This window comes from Canis lupus, chromosome 28 (genome assembly GCF_003254725.2).
Source record: "Canis lupus dingo isolate Sandy chromosome 28, ASM325472v2, whole genome shotgun sequence".
Classification (NCBI taxonomy): Eukaryota; Metazoa; Chordata; class Mammalia; order Carnivora; family Canidae; genus Canis; species Canis lupus.
Window position 1 is genome coordinate 32,483,876 of NC_064270.1, and position 14,973 is coordinate 32,498,848.

General features: G+C 51.8%; 1 long non-coding RNA gene across 2 annotated transcripts; it reads right to left on the reverse strand.

The window, feature by feature from the left end:
- Positions 1-194: 194 nt before the first annotated feature.
- Positions 195-14,973, reverse strand: LOC118352703 (uncharacterized). Of its 2 annotated transcripts, XR_004810269.2 has the most exons (5): positions 14,831-14,973; positions 4,131-4,160; positions 2,798-2,933; positions 1,157-1,350; positions 195-569 (listed from the first exon to the last, which is right to left on the reverse strand). It is a non-coding gene; the product is annotated as an uncharacterized LOC118352703 (long non-coding RNA). The 2 variants fall into 2 exon arrangements; XR_004810270.2 differs by lacking the exon at positions 1,157-1,350 and having other exon boundaries at positions 199-569.

Sequence of the window (14,973 nt, forward strand, 5' to 3'; positions counted from 1 at the left end):
ACTTTGTTATTGGCTCGTGGGAAACAGAAGAAATTCAACACATCCTCACCAAGATATTCTTTATTATCAACCACCTTCCCAGAAAGTTGAGTGGAAATCCAGGACAGCACTCAGGTGTGGGTCTGTAGATCTTTTCATGGTGCACATGACAGCTTCCCTGCCCAAGACAGGCCTCAGACAAATAAGATTCCATCTTGCTTTAAAGACCTTTCAGAAAAGGTTTCAACCACTCTCCATGATGCCTGATTCATCATTGTGTAATGACAAGTTTCAAATAAAAAAACAAATCTAGTCCTCAGTAAAGAGAGATTTTAATCAAAACAATTGTAGCAACAAGAGAATGCTGTGAGCACAAGATCTGCGAGTATCTCAAAGGTCAGGAGAAAGGAACTTTCCTTTATGGGGAGGAGGACAGAGGCTGGAAGTGTCAGAGGTGATGAGTAGGTGTGATCAGACAGGTAAGCAGGAATTGTGTCTCCTTATGGTCAGCTGATTCCAGAAGGGTCTTCAAGGAAGGCTGTTCTACTTTCCCAATATTTCTAAATACTGAGGTCTTGGGCAAATACGACCTGTGGAGATGAAGGTGGTTTACTTAGATTGGGTAAAGTCAATTTATAAGCATTTTCTTCTGATTGGTGTGCAGGAGAAACAGTTCTGCTAATCATTGGTGAGAAAAGAATGAGAATTTGTAGGGAAAGTGTCTGATTTAAGTTATATGTGTTATATTTGTATGCATACATATGTAAATACAGAATATGTATAATATACAGCTTGTAGAGTATGTAGTCTGTTCACTACACTTTTTGAATAAATACATTAGAAAATACCAAAGGGATTGTAAGATCAATAAGAAGGAAAATCATATTCTAAGATATCTGTTGTGTCATTGAGATGCCAGATACATTTTGAGAGGTTCTCTATTGTGTTTCCCCAAGTCTAAGATCTGGACATGCAGAAATGCTGGGATAGGATCTCTGTATGTTTCTGGGGAACATCACTGCATCACACAAAGTCTTCCTTGCCTGATGATGATCTAGTAGCAGTTATTTCAACCTTATTTCAACAATCTACAAACACCCTCATGCCCACCATGACACATAGCCAGGCATAGATTGGGGAGGAAGCATCAGCACATTCCTTACCCACTTCTACTTACTATTTGGGTCACCCTGGTAACATATATCAAAGGGAGTACCCTCATAGAGAACGGGTTTTGTGTATGTTATCATTATGATGTTCGCTGAAGGTCAAAAATGGTAATTTAAAATGTTACATAGCATCAGTATCCCATAGTTTATATTTGCTGGAAGTCCGTCAGTTATTTCCAGCCTTTCTGAAGAAGAGGTGAAGCTGTTGGGGCCGAAGGAAAGGCATACATCAGCTCTTGGAATCCCCAGCTCTAAAAAAATAGACTCAGCAGTCACTGGACCCCAACATGAGCTTTGCTCATGGGAGGTCCAGGCCAGCTGGGGACAAGGGAAGGAATGGCATTCATTCTTCTGAACTAAAGACAGGCCCCAGAACTCTCTCAGTTCTACAAAAGACCCTCCCTGCCACCTTGAGCTGTGAGTGCCTTCCAAATCACCTAGCAGACCTACTTGTGAACTGGGATGCCAGCATAGAAATTTGGGAACAGGAGCCATTGTCCTTGGGGTCCCAGAACTGACACAATCCATACAGCACTGTGATTTGTTTCCCTCAACAATGCCATTGGTGGCAGGCCAAGCGGCCCAGACACCAATGTATGCTTGCCATCCTAGTTTCTAGCTTCGACTCTCAGGCAGATGGACCACAGCACCGCAATTGACCTCCATGAGAAGCAGAGGTGAGGGACATCCATCTCTGTCTCCCATGAGGTAACTTGCACATGAGATTGTCACATGCTTGCTAATTTCAACAACCTCCTTCCACTGCATTTTAGGACCTTATTACCCACCTATCATCCTCACATGGTCACCACAGACCTCACACAGGAGAGAGGCAGAACCTCTGTGGTATAGAATAAGACAAGGAGGGGACATCCCGCTAGTAGGCATATTTGAACCCTTTTAGGTAGATTGCTTTTGGTCTGCCTGAATCCTTGGAGGCTAGAAAATTAGACCCCATATCAATCTCTAAGAGAACAAAGGACAAAAAGAAATTTTTGAAGAAATCCATTCCTCTGATCTTTGGAGAAATGCCTTCCTCCTTCATCCCTGGGACATGGTTCAGGTAGGTGGGCAAAACCCTAATTGTGAGGCAGCCATTGCTAAGTTATGCTTCATCCCACAGAACACGTGTAAAACCTAGTGGGAGTCCCAACCCCACAGCACATCACCAGGGGCAGGGCTCTTCATCACAGAGATCACATCATCTGTCTCAGCACCTAAGCAGTGTCGTGATGCAATGTGAAGCCCCTATACAGCAGGCACAGAGCCAGGGATAAGTGGAAGGTGCATCCAGGCAGAGGGGATAGTGTGAGTGTAGACAGGCGTGGAGGTGCTGAACAGGAGTCATGGCCAGACTCAGTGTGGATGGCACGGCCCAGGCAGTGGGCAGAGGGCAGAAGTAGGTAGAAGGGAAGAGGAGCAGTACAGTGATCGGGGGTGGGGGGCAGGTGAAAGTCCTGCCAGGACAGTAGATTTTGTCCTGAAGGCAGGGAGCCATGGAAAGGTCTTCAGCCCGGGGTTAAAATGGAGTCGAAACATGTTTCAGATGTGTGGCAGAAGGTTGAGGACACCTGGAAGAGGACAGTCAGACTCCTTCCCATAAAACTACCTCAACATCAGCAAAGGGATCTCACACCCTGAGCACTCACTTGAGAAAAGGAATTTCCAACTCAATTCTGTACCCAATGGGCAAATCAAGGAACCAAAAACATGAGTTGTCCCTCCAGAAAGAGTTGAAGACTTTGCTGGAGATGTTGCTGAAGCTTGTATAACATTCAATATAACCTGCAACAGAGGAAAAGGCCCCAGCCACCCAGAAGCATCATCAGGCCCATGAGGGGCTGGACAGCACAGTGTTGTTGCCTCAGTGATGTCCTGGTCCCCCCAACCACAGCCCAACGTGGATGACCCAAGTTGATGATCCCCAAACAAGGTGGCCTTTTGTTTAACTCTTTTCAGAATGGGTCAAGACAGGTATCCATGAGTACAATTTGTTTTGGGTGCCTGTCAGGAAGATATTATACATCTCTTCACCAAAATAGTCTCCATCATCACTGGCATGGCCAGATTGGGGAGCAGACAAATGCCCCAGCACTCAGGAGCACGGGAACCCACCCATCATAAATACCCACTGGGAGGGGTGACAGGGCCTTGTGCGGCGGTGCCTCAGGCTCCACATCTGTGAGTGAGGAGAAAAATGACAGGTTCCCTGGGGTGTTAGGACCAAGGGTGTTCGTGTTGGTAATCTGCTCTGCCAGTACCCAGACCTGGAAGTGACTTGGAAAGGAATTGGTCAACAAGCGGCCTCCATCAGTAGGAAACGCGTCTTCTCCCTGCCCCTCACCCCTCATGCTCCAGGCCTTCCCCTGCCAACAGCACCCTTCTGCCTGACACTGAGGGTGGGGAAGCCCTCCAGACTCCAGGCCTCCGGAAGAGGCACCACGCTCCTGTGCCGGGCACTCAGAGGAGAGGCAGCTCCTCCGGGAGTCCTTTTTTTTTTTTTTTTTTAAGATTTTATTTATTTATTCATGATAGACAGAGAGAGAGAGAGAGAAAGAGAGAGAGAGAGAGGCAGAGACACAGGTAGAGGGAGAAGCAGGCTCCATGCCAGGAGCCTGACACGGGACTCGATCCCGAAGACTCCAGTATCACGTCCTGGGCCAAAGGCAGGTGCCAAACTGCTGAGCCACCTGGGGATCCCCTCCTCCCGGAGTCCTGTGAGTCTGTGCAGAGGGAGGGCCAGGGAGCTTCCCTGGGCTATGAGGCACATGCACTAGCTGGGGAGGGGGCCCCAGGAGGGCAGGGGAGGGCAAAGTTAGGGAGGGAGAGACCAAGACAGACTGGCAGGTTGAGACGTGCCCAGGTGTTTTGACCAAGAATGTGCCTCCTGGAACAAACGAGTCCAGGGGTGTCACTGGGCCTCCACCCCAGGTCCCTCTCTGTGAGAGGAGGGAAAGAGGGAAACACCCCATCTGCACCTACCTTCTGGCTGGGCCGATGAGCTCAGTGTGGCTGAAAGACACCAAAACAGAGAAACAGATGGAAACTGAAGTACTGGGAGTCAAGGCTCAAGAATGGGAAATGTGTCCCCTGGGAAGCGGAGCCAGGTGCCAAGAGGCAGGGCTGAGCCCAGAGAGGAGACGGTGTCACCTCCTCATCCCTGCGGGAGCCTGGTCCCACCCAGGCAAGAAGGGCTGACATTAGCATGTGACCAGGAGGCCATTCCAAAGACGTCTGCCTGAGGGGAGATTCCACTCCATTCCAGTCAACATTCCCCCTGAGTCCCCAACAGAGAAGTGGGTCCTGCGGCGGGTGACTGCCTCTGCTGGTTAATCCTTGAAATTCTGATTTGAGACTGAAAGTCCCTTTTCCCAGGGAGCCCTCAGTCCTGGACAAGCCACGACAGTCAGTCACCCCAGTGTGACCTGAGAGCATTTCCTGCACATCCTGTAATGAGACCAACCATCCCTTTGATGGCGGAGTAAACCTCCTGAGTCACATTGTTGACTGAGAGAAATGAGCCATTCGATTGATGGCTGTTTGCCTGTATCAGGGTGCTAGGGTTGGCTGCTTGGATCCAGACCTGACCACAATCACTTGCCCTCCCACGGCTGGCATGCACTGGGGTGTCTCACCACGAGGTGACGCTGGGGGCCCAGTACAGTCTAGGAAGCACATGGCCTGGGTCACAGTCCTGGAGGGACAAGAGCTGGTGACCACGGGCAACCTAGTTACTCTCCATTGGCCTCAGTCCATTCATCTGTAAAATGGGAACGTCAACACTAACTGCCTACTAGGGTTCTGAAGACAATCCACTCATACCATGGCTCAGGGCCCGACAGAGCCAAGCTCTCCACAAAGGTACCTGTCACTGTCAGTATTTTGTGACCTTCAGGTCACTTCCTAAGCCCCATTTCATTGCTTTCCTTGGTATACTGGACATCGATACAATGCTCTAGAGTCTCTTTCACACAGGACACAGTGAGGCCCTCTCCAGCTGTCCTCCCTGGGTCCTAAGTCTGCATGGTCAGTGGGGTACATGGGCCAGGGAGTACACACGATACCCACAGTGCCCATGTGGGTCCTGTGTGGAAGATCTGAGTCACGGTTGGCCAGAAAGCAGGCCTCAAGTGCAGAACCCAAACACCTCCCTGGCACTTTGAGTGACATCTCTGGACTGGACCCACATCTACTGGAAACTCCTCTGCTCTAGACTCTTAGGTCCAGGCCACTCAACATGCTCCCCCTTTCAGGAGTTCAAGACACGTCACCCTATTGTGGCCACTTTGGCCTATTGATGAATCTGAGCTGAAGGGACTTGAGAAGCAGCAGAGGCAGAAAGGACTCTGGATCCACACTCTTCTACCTAAAACCTGTCCATGGAATTTCCCAGGAGGATGGTGGCCTGCCCATCCCAGGGCCAGAGATGCCCGCTCATCACCAAGCATGGTGGCCATAGATCTGGATCTGTGCACCTGACTGGGCTCAGCTCTTGCACCATTGTCCAGACAGCTCGGGGGCTCAGGGCACCTGTTCCCCTGCCCCCACCCACACTCTTTATCTGGTCATTTCTTGACCCAGGTGTCCTTTTATGTCCACACCTCGGGAGCACGCTGCTCTGGCTACTGTTTGGGCCTTCATTTGTCTGTGAAGGCCTTCAGGACTGGGTACAAAGATTTCATAAAAATGTGTATGCTTCCCTCCCACTGACGCCTTATGTCAGCTCAAATCGTAAGCCCAGCTAGAGAACCTAAGAGGGTAGAGGGAATAAGATTCTCCCCGAAACCTCCAACATACCTAATGTAGTAACAACTGGGGCTGGAAGAGGAGTCATCACCCGAGTGCCTCTGTGCTTTCAGAAGGAGCTGCCTCCTCCTGTTGGTCTAAGCTATACTTTGAAAAGAACTGCAAGGTTCTGTGTCTTTTCAAGACAGCCCCTCTGGGTGCTCCTCCTCTCCAGCTGAGGCTCAGCCAGCTGGACTACTCAGGCAAGGTCAAGTGGCACCTAGTACTTCCTGCCTTCAGGTGGGGACACCTGCCTGTCTTTGTGGGAGCTGCCTTTCTGTGTGCTGCTGACACCGGGAGCAAAACGCCGCAGGCATCACATCAACCCCTGCAGATTTTTCTAGTTCTTGTGACCGGTGCTGGAAGGCCCTGGAGATGGCACCACTGGGCAGACAAGCCTCAGCGGTGGTCGGGGTGTGGACTGCACACAGGCTTCGCCGCTGGCACCAATAACTTTGAGTCAGAAGAAGGCAGGCAGAGGCGGAGCCTGGTAGCTGCAGGAATCCTGGCAAGACAGCGGAGGACACCCCAGACGTGATGGGGGCAGAGGGAAGGGGCGCAGAGGGGGACCCCGGGCTCCGAGTGGCTGGGCGAGGCCGAGAGAGAGGAAGTAACAGGGTGAGTATGGAAGGAGGAGCCACAGAGGAAGGGGAGACAGAGAGAATCAGGGAGAGACAGTGGTTTTCCTGGTAGATGGATGCCCCTCTTCCCCCCGGGCCTTCCGGGGTCCAGGGTAGGTCTGACTGAACATTCAGTGCAGCCCCATGGCCTGGCCTTGCAGGGCGACGACTCCTCGGGGCTTGGGCCCCTGCTGGGAGCGGCTGCCCTCTGCCCTAGATTCAGGAAGGTGTCCATGCTGCACACCCACCATCTGGGGCAGATGCACACACTCCCACTCCCTTGGGCCTCTCCAGGGGCCCCTGATTCCCTGCTGGATGCTCACCCTGACTCAGGTCAGGCCGGGGTCCCACCTCCAGCACCAGGGTCACATGCCTGAGAACACCATCAGCCCCAGCCAGGTCTGCTTTACTGCCGCCGAGTCCGCGGTGAGCCCACGGCTGGCCCCCACAAGATCCCACCGTGAGTTTGCTGCAGGCAGGAGGGGGCAAGGAGGCCCCCACACCTGCCTGTCGGGAGAAGGACACAGAGCCCAGAAACTATGGACAAATCAGGAAGCCATCCGCCCAGGGTCGTGGCCATTTCCATTACTCCCCTCCTGCTCCAGCTAAGGCTGAGGGGTGGTGTTTTGTGGGAGGACAGCGTCTGGCTGACTGTACCCCACGGGGCTTCGAAGGTGGCCACAGCCCAGGGCTGAGGACCTTTCACTGAGCAGGAGGCAGAGAGAGGCCCAGAAGCAGGGGTGCTGGGCCACGGTTACCGGCACGGAGCAGCAGGGCCCAGGGGAAGGCGCTGCAGAGCCTCATCGCAGCCGGCCTGGCAGCAGCCTCAGCAGCCAGGGTGGCTCTGAAGGCCGCGGTTATATAGACACGGCTCCTGAAACCTGATCCCCTGCCTTCCCTCGGCTCCCAAGGCCAGCAATGCCCCAGGAGCCCAGGGTGCCCCATGACCCACTGGTTCGGGAGTCAGCGGGGGGACCTGCTCACCACCCCTTGTCCTCCTCAGCCAGGTTCACTGTCCTTTCTCACCTAGACTGCAAAGTGTGAGCAGATTCTCCTCCTCCTGTGCTCCCTCTGTGGCCCTGGATGAGGGTGACAGGTTGGCCACAGGCCAACACCACCTCTGTTTGGAAAGCCATCCTGCCTGGGCATTAGGTCGGGGCGCTTCTACCTCCGTTCACTTGCAGAAGCCTCAGGCACCTGCAGGGGAGGCAGGCCAGCTCTCCTGGACAGTCAGGAACTGAGACCAGGGGTCACCAAGAGATTTGCCCAAAGTCGGAGGGTGACAGCGGCAGGACCAGAAGAGGCCTGACCTCCCCACTATCCCTTCTCACTTGGGGTCCTCTGTGTGTCACGTGGGGCAAAGTCACCTAAATAGCGCCTTGGCAGCTCCAGGTGTGAGTCTCTACTGATGGAGCAGGTGTGGAGCAATCAGCTTCTGGGTGAGTGTGACCCCATGGATGACAGATGTCCACATGCCTGTACCTGATATGTATGTCCCATACAGAGACACCCATGGCTAGTCTGCGGGCAGTGTCACTGCTACCAGAGCACAGCACAGGTCCGACGGAAGACAGTCTAGCAGTTTCTCAATAGGTGACACAACAGGTGCCATGTGGCCCAGCATCCCCACCAGGTATATGTGCCAGGAATGCAGAACATATGTCCACACAGCAACTTGCCATTTGCCCATAAAAGGCAGTGGTAGCTGAACTGCCCACCAATGGGCACAAGCCATTTACACACCAACCCAGACAACTGAGTGTCCCTTTTCTCGAAATAGGAACACCTCCAGGTTTCCCCGCATCTCCCAATAAGCCTTGCTGATGGCATGGACGAAAAACCGTAGCTGATTTGTGAACTTGCAATTTCTCTGATCTCCAGTGCAGTTGGCATCTTTTCCCATGTGTCCAGGCCAACTTGGCTCTGGTGTGAAATCCTGCCCCTATCTTGGGGCCGATTTGCCATCATTGTTGCTCCCACACATCTTCTGCAGGGTAGGGGCTTCTGTACCCCAGCCCACACCTGCATTCAGAGGGCCTCTGGGTTCATGGGGGTGAAGAGCATCCTAACACCAACAGAACACCTGGAAACAGCTGTGGCCCATCGGGTCGCTCAAGCTCTGCGGGCAGGTGGACGGCCAAGGAGGCGGAGTTCCCCTTAGTGGGTCAGGCCCTGGGCTCTGACCCACCCGAAATGCCCTCCTTCCCTACACTTCTCCTCCACATTGGGATCTCCCTCCCCCCACCAGGTGCCCCTCACAAGCACCCACACTCAAATCCTCCCTTTGTCTGCTCTGTGGGGTGGACAAGGCAGCTCCCCAGGTGGGCAGGTGCCCCGAGGAGCCAACGGGAGAACAGTGGAGAGCAGGCTGGCCTCAGCGGCCGCCCCAGGCCAGGCTTCCTGCCCTCAGCTCCCACGGGCCCGGTGGGCCTGCCTGCCCCAGCAGCATCCAGCTCGGCTGTGCCTGCCTGTGGACGGAAAGCAGGCCTGGTCCCTCCTCAGGGGGCCACACTCAGGAGCCCAGGTCTCAGGGACCCAGAGTCACAGTGTCCCCTAGAGGCTAAATTGGAGGATTCGTGTCCCTGGATCTGGGCCTGCAAAGGGAAGCCCTAGTTCCTGAGTGGCCCCCAAACCGGGGTGCTGCCCGTGAGTGTTCGTCCTGGTGGACGGCGCCTCCCGGGTCTTGCCTCCGATCTCCCTGACACAAAGGGCTGTCCCCCCGGGGCACGGACCTCCTGTCTCACCGCCTCCCCCAGTCAGAGCTTCCAACTCCTGCCCCCGCTAACGTCCTTGGTCACGGCATCCCCTTCCAGCGGCCTGGCCCTCCCCCCAGGAGGCACCGTTGAGGGCTCTGAGGGGCAGCGACTGAGTGGGACCCTTGTGGGCGATCCTGCTTGTCACAGAGTGCCACAGGGGACCCAGATTTCAGTTGCTGCCTCCCGTCCCACGGGCCTAGGGGGAACCGAGGGCGGCCCCAGCTCTGAGCACTGGCCTCAGCAGTGGAGGCCTTGGCGGGACCGTCACGAGCGCCGAGCCTGCTGGGGGATGACGCCCACACGGATGAGCCTGTCACCCAAGGGGACCAGTGAGGGGACAGGCAAGCATGGTCACAGCGGGAGGGACACACTCGCTCTCCCCTTGGGGCCAGCCAGAGAGGGAGGCCCACGTGCCAGGAGGCAGAGCCAGAGCAGGGCAGGGATCCAGTGCTGAGCCCCTGGAGCACCTCCGGCCTGAGGCCACCACACTGCCTTGCAGCTAAGGGTGTCAACCCCGGTCCTGGTGGTCAAGGCAATTGGAGCTGGGTGTGTGTCCTGTGCAGCTGAAAACATCCTCACCCCTGCAGGTCCTGACCCAGAAAGCAAAGCTCTTGCCCTTCAGGGCATCTTGCAAGAACAAGACCAGGCTGTCTTCTGTTTGGGCCCCCAGCTGGGCACGGCCACTCCAGCTCCTCACTTTTGGAGACCCCAGGGGCTTAGACGAGTTTCACATTTACGAATGTGCCCGTCACCTTCTTGGAGGTTCTGAGCCGTATATGCATATCTTCTACTCTGGTTGGAGCTTCTCCCAAATCTCCAAACTCCAGGCCAAGCTTTCTGGAACTTCAACCCAATAACTATCAAGAAAAATCACAGGCATATATGCAGAATATCGTGGCTGGGAAACCCTCATCCTGAAATAATACCTAATGACTCCAATACTACCCAACCCTAGTAAGTGGACTGGCAAGTGTCACATCAAGAACACCGTGCGCAGATCAGACCCACGGCTGCATCTGGCTGCCTGCGGCTACGGCTCCCTGATCACAGCTAGACAAGCACCACAACACCCCTGGAGTATTACAGTCCGATGCATCCACACACCTTATAGAATACTCTTGCTGCTTTCAAAGTTCGGGTCATGGTTTTACCCTCCCAGTGCTTGGGATTTCTTTTCTCAATATTCCATAGTTTTTGGATAATTGTCCAGCTTGATAGAAATCGGTCTAGTCCCTTCATTTGAACTGCTGCCAGTATGTCACTTCAAAACACGTCTCAGGTTCAGGTATCCCCATTCCTGTTAACCAATAGTCATGTTGCCACTGACTTTTTGTGAAGGACAGAAGGGAAGATCCTAGTTTCATTATGTCTATGTGGTCAGTTGTCCCTCTGCCACTGGTCTAGCTGTCTCTTCTGTGCCAATCACTCGGCAGGCCAATGACCAGGCTGTATAACTGCCCTTAATGAGTGGCAGGTGCATTTTCCCTTGTGTTGTGTGATCTGTTCCTTCTCAACATCCTCAAAATTGCCAAGGCTATTCTGGAGCCGTTGTCCTTCCATATGAGCTTTGGATTGTCTTGTCAAACTGTAGGGGATTTCATTTTGCTTGGAAGCACAGTAAGTCGGTAGACTTCTTGGGACGAAGTTGGCATGTTTCTAACATCAGAGCTGTTGAGCCATTAACATTTGTGTCTCCCCGTTTCATCACATTCTCTGTTGTGTCTGTCAACACTTCTTTCTGTAGAAACCTGATACACTCATTTGCTCTTACAGTCGGAAGCGCTATTCTTTTTCACACAGGGACGCAGCCACCTTCATGTAACTATTCCTGTCATTTTTAAACATTATCTCCCAACAACTCTCTAGGCCGTCAGTGCTCATGGTGTTCAGTGTACTTTCAATCTCCTTTATCGACGTCCCCGACCCCTCAGGAAAACACCACTCTTTCTCTGCAGTTAAGGGTCTGATTCCTTCTGTTCGACTATAGTCTGATGTGGATGATCTTAGATTTTCCATGTTTACCGTATTGGCTGAAAATAAGAATAGTTTCATTCTCCTTTATCAGTTCTTCAATCCCCTTTTGCTTTTTCTTGTGAGCAAGAACACCTACAGTGACGAAGCCTCCAATATCACGTTGCACAAAAGCCATGCCTGAGACTCCATCCACTCTTAAGTTTAACGGAATTGCTTCCAAAGTGTCTCCCATAAATACAACTTTTCTGGAGGTTTTTTAGAGTTGTATTTTGTGACATTGAGCTCGTTCCTTTTAATGACAACTTTCTAAGAGGTGTTGCTGGTCATCATTCGGAGCTATCGAATATTGTTGAATTTCCTTTCTAATCCGTTGAAACGTTAGTAGGAATTTTAGTGCTTATTCTGCTAACGTGAGAAATGACATTAGTGCATGTTCAGATTTGAAATATCTGTGTGTCCTGAGGATAAATCCTTAGTTTTTAGGATTTTTCACACTACTAAATTCAATTTCTAAACACTCGCCTATTCAGTATTATATTATCTTTGGTTGGCATCTATGTTCATAAATTAGATTGCCTAGTTTTCCTCCCCTGTACTGTTCTTGCCTTTTCCTCACATGAGATTAGAATGAGATCAGATTGTTCTGCATTTGGAAAATGAGTTGGATAGCCTTTTGGTTTCCTCTGAGATATTCCCAGTACCATAAAAAAAGGAACACAGTGATATTTCCTTGTAAAACTATCTGTAACTCCAGTCTTTTGGAGCAAAAAACGGTTGCTTACTAATTCCATTTTGTCAAGGCACTCAAGAAATATTTATTGACATAAAGAATAGAGGCATGGATGAGAAAAGTCTTTCTAAGGAAATCTGTAGCATTTCTTGTGTTTTCCTAAGAGTATTTTCTTAAAGGAGTTCTAGGTTTACCCCCTGCTGCTTCAGGACAACAGCATGCCCTGGGTATCACCATGACTCAACAGAGAGGCCCATTAGTTCCAAATGCTGAATGTCTGCTGAGACGCCACAACCTGTGGAAGTCCAACGTTTACATTAGGGTTCGCCCCGGGTGGTGAGTATTCTCTGGGTTTGGACAAAAGGACGATGACCTGTATCCATCACTAGAATATCATAGATTATTTTCCTTGCCCTAAATATCCTCTGAGCTATGTCTATTCATCCATCCCTTCCCTAAACCCTGGCAGCCACTGATCTTTACTGTCTCCATCATTTGCCCTTTTCAGAAAATCCCTTGGTTGGAATTGTACTACAGTGTAGCCTTTTCAGATTGTCCTCTTTCACTTAGCAATGTGCACCGAGGTTCCCTCCACACGTCTTTCCATGGCTCATTAGCTCATTTCTTTTGAGCGCTGACTACAATTCCATTGTCCTGATGGATCACAGGCTGCCCATTCAGCTGCCCAGGACATCTGGGTTCCTTGTGAGTTTTGGCAATTCTGAATATAGCTACTCTACCATCTGTGTGCAGGTTCTGGTGTGAACATAAGGCTTCAACTCCTTTGGGGGAGTATTGGTCATTTTACCATGGCTGTCACTGGAAACATCATAATTCAGAAATGCTGTCCACAGGACTCTCTCATTCATTCTTGGACCTTTGTACCTCTAGGACAATCTGTGACTCAAATGTTTGTCTGTGATTTGACAGGCATGCTGGTCCTCCTTTCAGAGCATGGATGGTACAGGCTCCAGGCTACATGTAAGTGTAGGATCTCCGAGAAATGGAACTGTGATCTTGAGGTGACCTCAGGCCAGAGACCCCAAGCTGGGGCTCAGAGGCTTCAGACTCATCCTTGGCAAAGAGGGGCAGGAGAGGGACTGGGGAGCCGGGCTCAGGTCCGGGGACATGAGTGGTACCTCTCTGTTTTCTAATCCAAAGCCCCTACCTCCTGCTCTGGTCTCTGATCTGTCCCAGTTAGCATCTCAGGTGCCCAGAGCAGGCCTGGCCCCACCAGCGTGGCCTGTCTGGGTGTCACGTGGGTCCTGCTCTCACCAGAGCCTGTACAAGCTCTGAGGGAGTCTCCCACCCAGTAGCTGCAGATGCCAAGCCTTCTGAGGTGCAGGTGTTTCTCCTAGGATGTGATGCTGCTGGAGGAATCAGTACAGTGGATCCCACTGGAGGGCGTTTCCAAGCTCCAGCAGTCCCTTTCCTGGGGAATGTGGACGTGGTGGGGTGGGAACCACTTAATATCTGGTGATGGGCATAGTTCTGAAACGTAGCCTCATCTTCAGTGCTGTCAGACCATCTACCCTGGACGCATCCGAGTCAGCACGGCGTCACTGAGCCCGGAGCCAGGGAAGGAACGCGCTGCCATTCCCCGTATATACAATTTCCACCAGATACGATCATAGAGAGCGCTCAGGGAAAGATAATAAAAGAACGGAGGTGAATAATTATGAAATGATGAGTTTGAGTGTTTATTACCTTTGCTGTGGATGTGATTTACTGAATTGTACTAATATGGGAAGTTCCTACCATTTAATTTTTCCTAATGGCTGTGGTTAACTGCAGAATGCAAGCTGTCCGCAGACGCAGCACCCCACTACAGCCGGCTGCCCTGAGCTCCTTCCTCCCCACAGTTTGCAGGCAGCTAGGCCACCTCCCGCTGCACGCACACCAGCACCCTATGTCCCAGCCAAACACAGTGATGAAGAGGAAGCTCAGGTCCAACCCCTGGTCCCCCGGAGCAAGTGTGAGCCGAGACTGTCTGTGTGTGGCACACGGAACTGTCCCGATCAAACCCGTCTGGAATTGAGCCCCCACCTTGGGCAGAGCCCTGTGCTCGTCATCCTGTGGGTGCCTGATTCAGGGACAGGGCTGGGTGCAGAATCCAGGGGGCTGCTGGACGGCCTCCTTAGTCTGCCATGGAATCAGGGTGAAAGGAAACATACCCAACCCCTCTGCTGTTTGACATCAGGATAGGATTTGGTTTCCTTACAGTTAACAGTGAAGAGGCAGAGGCAGCCCTTTCCTGGGGTTGGGCAAAAATCTATGGAAGAGCTTTATAATGGACAACCACTGGCACCCAAAGGGAACAAAGAAACAAGGTCCCTAGAAGCAAAAGGCCCCAAGGCATAGCTGTGTCACCCTCTCGTGTTCACTGGAGGAATGTCAGGAGTGTGAGCTGGAGAGGCTGCTCCTCTGGGAGGGGCAGGGAGGCATGACTGTGTCCCCAGAAGGGGAAGGTGACCTTGTCTTGCTGTTCTGCTGGCCCTGGGGGCAGAGTTCTGGGGTGTCAGTCATTCTGAAGTGGGTGGAGCTGAGGCTCTGAGCAAGTCCTGAAGGTGTATGGAGCTTGGAGGACCCCCAGGCACAGGGAGGTCTCCCCAGAACCAGCTGGGCTGTAGATGTGTGTCGACATCACAACAGTCCATGAAAGTAATGAAGTATGATAGCCCATCCCTCTCATACTGTGTTGAATTTGGTTATGTCCAGATACTGCAAAATAAAACTAAAAAATGTTCAATAATATTTATCATATTTAAAGTATCTTAGAGACGTTGAAAGGCTACCCAAATTATTTTACCGACTTACCTTAATATGATGTCATGTGATTGAGGGGCAAGAGCAGTTCAGGAAGGAAACTTTATGCAATCTTATTTTGAGCATAGATGCAGACATGGGAATAAATAAAATAGGAGAGAATTTCAGGAAATTGTACCTAGCAGTGTATATAA